The following is a 12,345-nucleotide window of genomic DNA, read 5'->3' as shown; positions in this document are numbered from 1 at the left end:
GGCTCAGTTTACATTCCAACAGACAACTGGAAGCAGGATCATTTTGAATTTGCTTTTCAGAAAGGTTTCATATTCAAATATATCACCATACACTGAAGAGAAACTGAAAACACTATACTCAGAATGTCAGGCCACCTGTTTGTGTTGTGTTTATCATAATATCAACAAGTAGGGATGAATAAAAAAACAGCATGATGTCCTTCATCATATAGGCTCACCCACAATTTTATGTATGGAAAGATGTCTCTACATTTCAAACTTCATGTATTTGATCCCGATGATGGCGCAGTTATCACATGCTTTGGTGTACCTGGAATGAGTATTAGAGTCCAAGCTGCCTTCAGTCCCGGGTGCGGTGTCCACCGCCAGTGATGAGCCAAGTGCCAGTGGGGGGTGCTGTGCAATCAACTGGCTATTATTTTTCTTAGTTTACCAAGTCTAAAATCAACATGTCCACCAGTGGGACTTCCAAGCACTTCATTCCTCTGTCACCCCCTTTCTCAATTATGAATCACTTTTTACTAATATTATGCATTAGGGCTGCACAATAAATGGTTGAATAATCACAATCTCAATTCACACATACACTTCATCTCATATCTATACATAAAGCATGTTCTTTCACAAGTTGCATCACAAACAAATGCTCACATTTTTTCACTTTTGTAAAAAACTAATTACCTCCGCCAAGGAGGTTATGTAATCACGTCGGTTTGTTGGTTGATTGGTTGGTTGGTTTGTTAGTAACATTATGGAAAAAGTAATGGACGGACTGCATTGAAACTTTGTGGAAAGGTGGGTCTTGGGCTAACTTAGAATCCATTACATTTTGGTGATGATCCGGATCACTGTCTGGATCCAGGAATTTTTTAAAGGATTCTTTAACATTGAGAGATAGCACAGTCTTTCACATAGTTGGGCAGGCCCGCCGACTGGGGGCCTCACCGCCACGCTGCACCACTCCGCGTGCTGCACGCTGCACCACTCCACGCGCCGCAGCGCTCTGATCCGATCACAACCCGGTCACAATGTTGTTTTATTATATATGGTGTTGTTATTGTTGTGGGTGACTGATTTGACCTGTGGCGGAGGTCTGCACTCTCTGAGTGCCAAATTCTAGTTTGTCTTTCAATGCCATAGCTGCTCCTATGCATCTGCCAAAGCAATGTTCCAACAAACCTATTGTACAAACACATGCTCCACATTCTAAGGAAATCTCATTGTTTGATACACTACTTCAATGACCATTTGAACATTTTTTTGTTTTGTTAAAGTTCATCAGTGCAATAAAGATTTGGTAAAAAAAAAAAAAAAAAATTGTGCCAGAGAATCATGATGTCAATTCTAAGCAAACAAAACTGAGATTCACATTTTTTCAGAATCTTATTACGTATTATTGTGAATATGTTTAATTAAATTGTATTTTATTGTGAACTCTATGATCATGATGAGGATATAGAACAAAAAGCTTGCAAATGTTCGGCCTATGTGTGAGAAATACAAAATATATATGTGTGCGGAGAATCTTGCCTGTAATATTTAATTGAGCTGTAGCAAGAGTTTTCACTCTCGACTCACAGTGAGAAGATCTGAGTCCAAATACTGTCCAGGCCTTTCTGTATGGAGAGTGCATGTTCTCCCCGTGGGTGTGGGTTTTCTCCCAAAGTCCAAATACATGCACGTGAGGTTAATTGGTCATTTATCCATAGGTATCAATGCGAGTGTGTGTTTGCTGTGACGGACTAGCAATATTCTGCCCTTGCCATTGTAAGCTGGGACTGGCTCCTGCACCTTGTGATTCCCAAGCAGGCAATAAGCTGTATAGAAGTTCAATAGACTGATGGATGGAAATGTACCAGAACAGATGCTGGAAACCTCCAAGTAGAAAACTAACTGAAGTGTTAATCTGGCAGATGCAGATCAATCATAAGAATCTATCACAGCAAATTTACACATTTAAATTCCATATTTTTTAAATTAGGTTGAATAAAGCATAAATGTTCTTAACCGAGCAGGTTAATGCATGCAGCAATAATGCTTAAGCCAAATGAATGCAATATATAGAAGTACATTAAAAGAAAATATAAGGTATTTACAATGCTTTATAGAGATTTTTTTAAAGTACTTATTTCATGACTTATACAAAAAAATAAATAAATAAATAAAATAAATGCCAAATCCAAAAACCCATGTTTGTATTTTTAAGCTAAATGATGCTCAGTGTCAAAGATGCATCTGGCTGGTTTCAATGCCCAAGTGTGACAACATTTCCAAACATAAAACTATCGAAAAATGATCTTCAACAACAAAAAGTCTGACTGAGAAGGAACTGTGAGAATGAAACCAGAGAGGAAAGCTGAGGAAAACTTTAATCCTGAATCAGACCAAAAGTGTTCCAAGTCTTACCACATGATCTTGGATTAAGAATGCCATTGCATTAAAAATAATGATACTTTTTTGTTGTGGCCGACACAAAAAGGTACATAAGCAAACTACTAGAGCCATGCACAACCACAGCAACTCAAACATTCTGAGATTAACCTGCAGAGAATGACAGCTCTGAGCAGTGATGGCTGGCATTGGTTGAATTTCACAATGTTTAAACACTCGGAGGCTCCTCTCCCCAGACAGACTTCCACTTTGTTGATGGTAAAAGCTTCATAAAGCTAATGGAATTTGTTGAGCTTGAATGAATGATGCTGGACCTGAAAATCCTAACATTAAAGATAGTGCATATCCCAAAAGTGCCTCACACTTCAGCAACAGATGACTCAATATTAAATTTAAATATTTTTATATATTTAATTTAAAAAAAAATGTTCAAAACGACTAACTGCATGCAATGACACTGCTTCAAATAATCAACTACACACTGTTCAATTCTGAGCATTTTCTTTTTCAATAGAGTAGCCAAGTAAACTTAATTTTTTCATTTTTCAACTGAGAAATGTGTCACGGGAAACACCCCTATAGCTGATAAAAGCCAGCTGGCGTGACACACAATGACGACGGATAATGTTATGACATATATGTATTTAACACTAAATTATCAGTGTCATGTGTTTAAAAGGGTGCAGTGATAACATGCATCATTCAGGATCTTAAGCAGCTGTGTCATTTTTTTTTAATTTTAGCTAAGTCTCCCAAGAGCCATGCTATGGAAAGGTTTCAGAGTTGTCGGCGCAATCTTCAAATTATTAGGACCGTTCTATTCTAAGGTTTGCGTTGCTGTGTTGAATCTTACAGTTGTTTCTATTTTTCAATAAAGTGTTCTCATGCTGATTGATGCAGCACTCTGCTCTGTTCTAGTCCTGTTGAAGGTAAACTGCAATATCGGGACAAGAAAGATCAGTTTCTCTATTGCACTGCATTGAGAACGCCACACCAAACAGAGTTGGCCTGCTGAAATGACATTTTCCATGTCAGGATATTTCTCATACCCACTCAGAATAAACACTGGCAGGCCTTCCAAAACAGGCAGATGACTTTAAGCTCACCTGTGAAAAGTCTTGAGGCACGGGTTCAAAGGCTGGAAGAATATTGGCGCCTCATGTCTCAAACTGAGATTACACTGCTTTCCAACGTCCAGTTAAACAAGACCTGAAGTTCTCTAAAACACAAGTCGATCTGAAGTGAAAAGGGAAAGCTCCCCTTCACTTTGAGTTTTGATTTTTCTAAATATATGCTCCTTTAAATTATATAAAACTAACAAGTCATAATTTGTACTCTATAATTTTGAAACAAGAAAACCAATCTATTGACAACATGATTTTCTCATATAAAAAGTGAACAGAGTTGCACAATCTTATGTTTCATCAGAGTGAAATTCTGACACAAAAACTTGAACATAACACCTGAACTTGGCATTGATCAAACTCTGCAATAGGATTGTAACTTAAAAAAAAAATTATGTTCAAATAAATTTTCAAAAATGATCCTTAGTCATCAGGCAAAATCTGAACAAACTAAACACTGAAACAGGACATCATGATCGTCCTACTGGATCACAAGGCAAAGTATCAATAGTCTGAGCTTCTGAAGCACTAAAAGGCATATTCCAACGGGCAATTACAGTTCAAACATAACTTTTTACCTCATGTCTGAACAAATGTTCAAAACTCAAATGAAAAGTGACAGCCCTGACCTGCACAGAGAAACAGTTACTCAATGCACTTGATGCACAGCAATGCATGTGTGCGGGTAAAATAGTTCCATCCAACTCAATACTCATTTAATTCAAGCCAAGCAAAGCAATTTATCCCACTGTATCTCTGATGGAAGACACGTGAGATTAGGAACAGTCCAACGCCGCCATCACATCTATTGATTGATGGGTAGAAAAGACAGAATTATTCAAATTATCCTTATATCGTCTGCTGTCAAACTTTTGCTACAGTCAACATAAAAGACAAAGACAACATAAAATCAACAAAGGCATTTTTTTTAATTGATAGATATTAGGTGATAACCACATAACGCTAAACAACAAGCTTCTTGAAACTGTCGTGGGACAAAAAAGTCAACAGCAGCCAGCAATCTGAAGTGATTCAATCCACTTGTACAACATGCACAGTGAAGAACTGTGAGCACTTCACTGTGACTCAGGAGAAAACATTCTTAACTGTCCAAAAAGTCTTGAAAATAGGCAATGTTTGATTCAACAAACTTAATATCTGATGGAGATATTGGAAGGGCACTTTCTGCTAATGTTTGCCAGAAAGACTGTGGAAAGTTCAGAGTCCCAGACTAAAACTAGATGAAAACTTGTAGCAAACATTTAACGGTCTGAAACATGGTCATATAACGATTTGTGTACAAGACGAAATCTCTCTTTCAAAACATAAATAAGTATCAATGTGTTTGTGAATTGACGGCATTTGACTAAAGTGATTATTCTGATTTCACTGACAACAATCCTCGATCATATGGGAGGCAGGTCCGTCTATAACCCGACTGATCACACTATAGGTCAATTTGCCTTGCTTTGGGGGCTTATAGTTCAACCATTACATTTTATTCAATTCCTTACTGCCTGTGGCTTCAACCCTGTACACATTCCACTGTTAAATGCTGCATATAATAAGCAGTCCATGGAGCTGAGTCATGTGTGACTCAAAAGGATCATGGGATCATGCAAACATTTTTGTTTGTTTGACAAGTGAAGCATGCTACATATGAATTGACTTACGCCTTATACTACCACCACCTACATCAATTTGCAGTTCATTCATACCCATAAAATACTCCCTTTACTTGGAAATTACCAACCCGACATCTCCATTCAGAAACTGAGACTGCCACGGTGACTAAGAAGCATGTTAACCAGTTCAAAAGAAGTCAGCGTGAAAGAGTTTGTTTATCCTGTAGTTCTGATAACTCTGCATAAAAAATTACAGGTTGATTTTCAGCTCGATCACATCTACAAATGATTTCAAGAAGCTGACTAGAATAAAACCAGATTGGCGGGGCAGGTGTTTGGGAGAAATGCGGCTGACAGAAGAGGTGTGTTGGCCAAGCAATCTATAAAGTTTAAAGAAAAAAAAACAGCAATAGCCCACAACAACAGTTATAGACGACAACAGCAATTGCTTTATTTAAAAAGATGAATAAGACTAAAGACCATAATTCCAGAAGAACTTGCGGCTACATAGCGACTGTTACATCTAAGCATGAGAATAAGAGAAGGTTACAGTGTGAACATGAGGGTGTCTGCCCGGGTTTATCTCTAATGGACTGACGTTAACTGCACAATTACAACAATGTGTAGAGCAACGGGATCTATTTCGTACAATTAATCATGGTTAGGGGCAGCTCGGTGAAGGGCTTGAAGGGGCAGATGGGGAGACATAGCTGGACGTGTGTGCTAAGTGGCTAACGCTAGCCAAGCTTCATTGTTAGCCTGCTACAAAGTGACGAGCTTCCAAACAAGGTCCGTGTGTCACCGGTCTCTGCTTCACATTGCACCCAGTCCTCAAGTCCAACTGTGTTTCACAGAACAACCCTTCGGCGTGGTTTTAGTCAATGAGAGGCGGGCGTCCTCACACACTCAGCAGCTTTAGCTAACGTTGCCGCTTAGCTTTTTAGCCGCGCGTCGGTAGCCACTGACACATGGGTGATGATGATGGTGACAGCGAAGAAGAAGGCTTAAACCGCAAAGATATTTTCAGAGTAACACACTCACCCAGAACCACCTGGACAAGCCGAAGATCACCTTCGAGTCATAGTGGCGACGGAGTAGCTGTTATCTGAAGGAAAACGTCGTTGAAGAGGGAGACGGTCTAAGTTGAGGAGAAAAATGTTGTCGCGGCAGATCGCCGTTCGCAGTGTGTTGACAGCTCCGCGGGACAGACTGAGTACTACTGCTGCGATACAGCCGCGTGAACTGGCCTGAACTGGCTATCTGACTGCAGGAAGTGACACGCCGTGACATCACCGGGCTCCACGCAACGCGCGCGCGCACACCCAACACACGCACACGCACAGACACGAATACAGTCTTTCAATCAAACAGCCTTTCAATAAACTCACCTAATAAAGGTATCATATGGGCTTGTAATTATTAATTACTGATGCCTCCAGATTTTTTTTTTAATACACGTGATTACTGTTGTCTTGACAGCTTTTGGAAAAACACCTCTCTGAAGGGTGATTTTGACGAATTCTAGTTCATCTGGAGCTATACAGTTAAAAACATCTTCATAAAAAAAGGTTGTGGGCAGAGTATGAAGGCTGAACAGAGTCAGAGTTGTACAGTCTAAAGGGTGAAAATGTGAGGCCGACTGTTGGCTAACTCTCGTGCCACTGTTCAGGAGGGACTGACGCTGAAGTGTGGAGGAACTGATTCAAGGAGTGCTGCTGAATTTAACAAAGTTTCTGTTAAAAGCATAAAATCAATTTTTTTCCTCACTAATAACATCTTTGTTTAGAAGCGACTTGCCCGACAGGGTCGGACAAATTGTCCACAGGATAACTGTGGATGATACTTGTGCACTCCAAAAATCAGGTATTAATAGAGTGGCAAGAGCTAAGCCATGGTTGAAACAATCACATTGGCAGTTTGTCATAAGACACATTGGGGGTATAGAAAACATGTGGAGGAAGGTGCTCTGGTCAGATGAGACCAAAAATAAACTTTTTGGACAAAATGCAAAACATTTTGTGTAGTGAAAAGCCAGCAATGCACGTTCCCCTGAACACACCATCGGCCACAATGAAACATGGCGGTGGTAGCATCATGCTGTGATGATGCTTTTTTCAGGAGGGACAAGGAGGCTAGACGATAGGGATGGGATGTTGATGGTAAGATGGATGGAGCCTAATCTTGGAGGAAAAGTCATTAGAGTTTTCGAAACACCTGAGACTGGGGCAGAGGTTCACCTTCCAGCAGGACATTGACCCAAACATGGAACCAGAGCTACAACAGAAAACTTTAGATCAAAGCATATTCACGTTATAGATTGGACAAGTGAAAGTCCAGCCCTAAACTCAATTGAAAATTTCTGCAATGAATTGAGAACTGCTGTTCACAGATGCTTCCCGTCAAATCTGACTGAGTTTAAGCTATTTGCAAAGAATATTGGGAAAAAATCTGGTCTTACCCCAAAACAGTAGCAGCTGCGATTGCAGCTAAAAGCTGTTCTACAAAGTACTGGCTGGGGAAGGATGAATACTTTAGCACGTTACACTTTTGGATTTTTTCTTTGTCGAAAAAATGAATGGGCACTATGTATAATTTTTCTTCCAATTCACAAGTATTAGGATTCAAATTAGCTGTCATTACACATGCACACATGCAGAAGTAAAGAGTAACGAAATATCGACAGGTTGTGCTGGCCCATCAGATAAAACCCCAATAAAATGGAGTTGTGCTTGTAATGTGACAAGAAGTGGATAAGTTTAATGGGTATGAATACTTATGCAAGAAACTGTGTAAAAGCTTCAATAGAGTAAATAAACTGCTCAGTTTTGCATATTTCATACAATGATTCACTATTCTTCTCAAGTTTCCAAGGTTTTGTTCCTCTTATTAATTCCACTACGGATGTTTGCGTCAACACCAGGACCGGTAATCATGAGGGTAGCAAGTGAAAGAAGGAAAAGAAAAAAGGGAAGAAAAAAAAAGTTGTTAAAGCAGAGTTCAAAGTGGAGATCTAAGATGACAAGTCTACCGAGCGTTCCTGTGTGTTTTGAGTTCATTTCAAGACCGTATTGTTTACCTATAAATCATCATATATCAGTTGTCTGGCTCCCTCTTATCTCTCTGCTCTGTTGCCACCTCATGTTTCTTCAAGATTAGTTAAATGTGCTGACCAGCAGGATGTGGTTGTTTCAAAATCCATTCTGAAGCACAAGTGTGATTTGTGACAGTAAAACCAAAGCCCTGGTTCAAGATGCCCCTAAATGTCAGATTTTGTGCAGGACTGCTCATTTTCAGCCCTGTTCAAAGACTTTATACAAATTTTTACTTTTTTTTTTGTGTCTAACTCTACAATTAATCAAACATTCAGTCAAAACAACATTTTGGAAAGGTTAATACTGAAAGCTTTTATTTCTGAACCATTGTTAAACCAGCAGACTGAAGCTTCTTCAACAGAAACTCCAATACTGAGGGCATTTTCCCCATGTGGTGTGTACCATTCAACCATTGTTTCATTCAGTACATAAAAACAGACAAACACTGCATTGTTTATGAACAATACCAAATCAAAAAATGAGACAGATTTGTTGTCCCATGCCTTCTTTGCCAACGTCTGGGTGGGCATCAGTGTGGGAGACGAGTCAGCTGTCAGCTGAAGAGTTACAGGAGCTGACAGAGGACTGCACCAGGAACAAACGGGACTAAACGTCACCAAGACCAAGCAGGATTTCTTAGAGCTGGGAGGAAAACATGCAACAGCAATGCATTTAGCAAGCAACTGAACAAACAGGCTTTAATATTGTACAACATCATGGACATGCAGAATAAATTAGGAATGATTTAAATAAACAAACTTTTAGCACGAGATGTGACCGTAATATTTTAGAATTTCTTCGATTTTCCACAAAAATTGCTCAGTGTACATTTTTGACTAATTTTCAGATAGTTGTTTACAACATGTAATACTGAGTGATTATTTCATAATAAATATCAGCAATTTTGAAACAATCATGTATTTTTGGACTGGACTGTCAAAGAAAGTTCCTGGAGAAAGGGTGAGAGTTATTCAGTAACAAACTGAATTCTTGAGTAACCATTTAGAGTCAGAATCATACTTCACTTATTAACTAACGTCTGGACAGCTTAACCTTTTCCTCCTCTTCAGCCACCAAGTTCAATTAAAAGGTCACTGACGCTCAGAGCATCCAGCATCTTCCACGTCCTCTGCGAGGGAATGATCTGTGACGTGCTGGCCAAGAAAAACAGACAGGCCTGTTCCCCACTGCTGCTTCAGATGTGCTAATCCAGGCCTTCATCACTTTTACAAACAGAATTCCACCTTTTTTTGTGAGACACAGTTTGTTATGATTTGTCCTGATCACAGAAGAGACAAAGCTGAGGCCCATAGATCGAGCAATGCTAGCTCAGCGTTTGTCATGGGATCAGACCACTAAAGCAACTTGTGTTTTGGTCTATTTCCAAGATGTGGGAACAGGTAGATTTCTGTGTACAAGAGGCAATCAGACAGCTGAATTTAAAAAAAAAAAAAAAAAAAAAAGAAAGTAAAACGCTATTTGAGATGTACTTTTTGCCACTACGTATGCAACATTCAGTCTTATATTTCAGGGCTTTGTAGAAAAGAGCACTCATGGCTTATGCAACCATCCACTAGAAACAATAAGACAGCCTTTAGGAAGGAAGGAACGCTGAATAGTTATCCATTGTGGATCTGGTAAGCACACCACAAATCAAGTTGTTTAGGTACACGCATCTCAATATACAGCATAGAACATTGACTTTGGTAACATTTCATGAAGAAAAAATAACTGTTAACCTATAGTACATAAAATAAGCACACTGAAAGCATTTAAACAATAGCTGTGACAGTCAAATTGACAACAGTTCAAATTACTCATGAAATTAAAATATCTCATGAACACATAATAGAAAAATAACCACATATTTAATAATGTAACATTAATTTTGATGGGTTATTAATGGAGAAAGGTGTTAAGTAACACTAATATCGCCTGCTTGTATCAGCAATTGGCTTAATACAACTTATTAGTTGTTTCCCACTCATTTTTCTCACAGACATGTCACTTGAGGAAATGTAACAGGGAGGAGTGAAATGTGGTTCATGACTATTCTCTAATCTGAGTATTGTTTTGTTATCAGACCTTAGGAAGTCCCTTTAGTTTAAATGTCCTGGCATGTTGTTCTACCCAATTGTTGTGAAGCCTAAGAGCAGGCAGATGAACAGAGGTCCACTGAATAATGGAGAGGAGAGAGAAATCCTGGCCGTCTAGTCTGGTGCTTATCTGCTTCGCCATCCCATTTCCCAGTCCAGCCCTGATAACCAAAGATGACTTGCAAAATACAGGATGTGACCCAATAACCTTGAATGGCAGCTGGGGAGTAATACAGTTTTATTATGGAAAGTGTTATTTGTAAACCTTCATTTGAAAACTACCTAGTTCTCAGGACGCCTTAAGTTTAGTCTGCATTTACTTGTTGGAGATGAAATTAAACCCATCAAAAGCAAATTTGCATGGGAAAAAAAACAAGTCTGGAAACAGAGCACTGTTTGCACTTCTTTATTATTAAACTGTAAAGTATATGAAGTCTGTTTCTACTGTCCACTGTTGCTCAGAACACTCATGCCCCTGCTGTTTTGCTGCTGGTTCTGTACATTGTGTTTTCTGCATCAATATCCCACTGGAAAAATTGCAGAAATGGCGACAGGTCAAAGTATTACTTCAGACATGTTCAGTAGACAGGCATAAAACATTATGACTGTCATGCAAAGCTTAAGCACAGGTCAAAATGTCACAGGGTATCTTTGAAGACGTGCACTTAATATTTTGATTGTTCAATTGAAAAAGTACTGCTATGAAAAAAAAAAAAATCATACACATATATTTCACAAGGTGTGATTGTTTTGCTTGAGAGTTCTGTGTGAGACCACAGACTGAACACCTACAACAGAAAAGGTTAAGCATTGTTCACACAGTTAAATTCCTGGCCAGCAGACATCATTCAAGAGACCATAAACATCTCTCAAAATAGCAGAGGGGGTACTGGCCTCCTATAGACAAGGCAACCATTTAGCACTACTTCCTAGGCAAACAGACCCAGCCCAGCACTGGGTCTTTAATCAAAAATCCTTCACAAGAGAACAATTGGTACACATTGCAAATCTCAAACAATTGCACCCGTCCTAGTAGCTCTCATCCTCAGCCAAGAGCCAGCACTCAGCAGAAATTTGCAAGATTCACATCACAGTAACAGTGATTTCAAGTTGCAAGCAGCCATGACTGCTCAGCTTGCTGTTCATGAGGTCCGTAAAAGCTTTGTGGATTTACCTAAAGAGAAAGAATATGTCATGCAATGCACAACATTCATTTAATTTATTTAGTTTAGCTTTATTTTAAATGATTTTATTTCTCTTCCCAGATTTCAGGAAAATTCAAGCAAAATTGACCAATGGGATAAATTTACTATCAGACTTGCTTTGTCTAGATTTGCCTGTGTCATGGATTAAATATTACACAGAGTTAATTTGTAAGGGGAAAAAAAAGAACATAGCTACATTATGCAACCAAGAAAAAACATTCTGTTCACTCTAACTAAAAAGTCCAGAGAAAGTTTTGAGGAAATATTTGCTCAACACTGAACCACAATGAAGGTTACAGTTTTCTCTTCAGATGTGCAGACAGTTCTGTGTTCCACTCAAAACAAATTCACCAAGTATGTATAATGCTAACAGGCACCCATAATAAACAACATGAATATATTTATTAAGACCTTTCTTAGTCTCTTGCGTCTCTCCTGCACCAGCTGTGCTTAAGTCATTAGCATCATTTGCTTTTTCCTGTTTGGTGAACAGTATCAACCTGCAATTGTTTGTACACCATTTGCCTTTGTTTCAGATTAAATGACATCCTCCATTGCTTGGCTTTCTACTGTTGTGCTGTAGAAGACACAACACACAACAGTTAGGGAGTTTCTGAGGTGGTTATAGGTGCCAAACTTTCTGAATATGAAGCATGTCATTTGAAAATTAGGAAAATTTAAAATATAACAATATTAAATTTCAATATTAAAAAAAATCACTAACCTGAATTTTTCCCACCGAAATGTTTTCATCTTTCCAGACTTAACTCATCAGTTCTACATGAACATGCTGACTGTTCTTTTCTGACATG

General features: G+C 38.8%; 1 protein-coding gene across 1 annotated transcript in view; it reads right to left on the bottom strand.

Moving 5' to 3' along the window:
- Nucleotides 1-6,372, bottom strand: part of atp13a3 (ATPase 13A3) — a 36,938-nt gene extending 30,566 nt beyond the window's left edge. The window contains 1 exon segment of the mRNA XM_030083016.1: nucleotides 6,182-6,372. The gene's annotated coding sequence lies outside the window, so the exon portion shown is untranslated.
- Between the last annotated feature and the right edge of the window lie 5,973 nt (nucleotides 6,373-12,345).

This window comes from Salarias fasciatus, chromosome 23 (assembly GCF_902148845.1).
Source record: "Salarias fasciatus chromosome 23, fSalaFa1.1, whole genome shotgun sequence".
Lineage (NCBI taxonomy): Eukaryota > Metazoa > Chordata > Actinopteri > Blenniiformes > Blenniidae > Salarias > Salarias fasciatus.
Note: the sequence above shows the minus strand (reverse complement) of the source record. Positions and strands in the feature narration are given on the sequence as shown.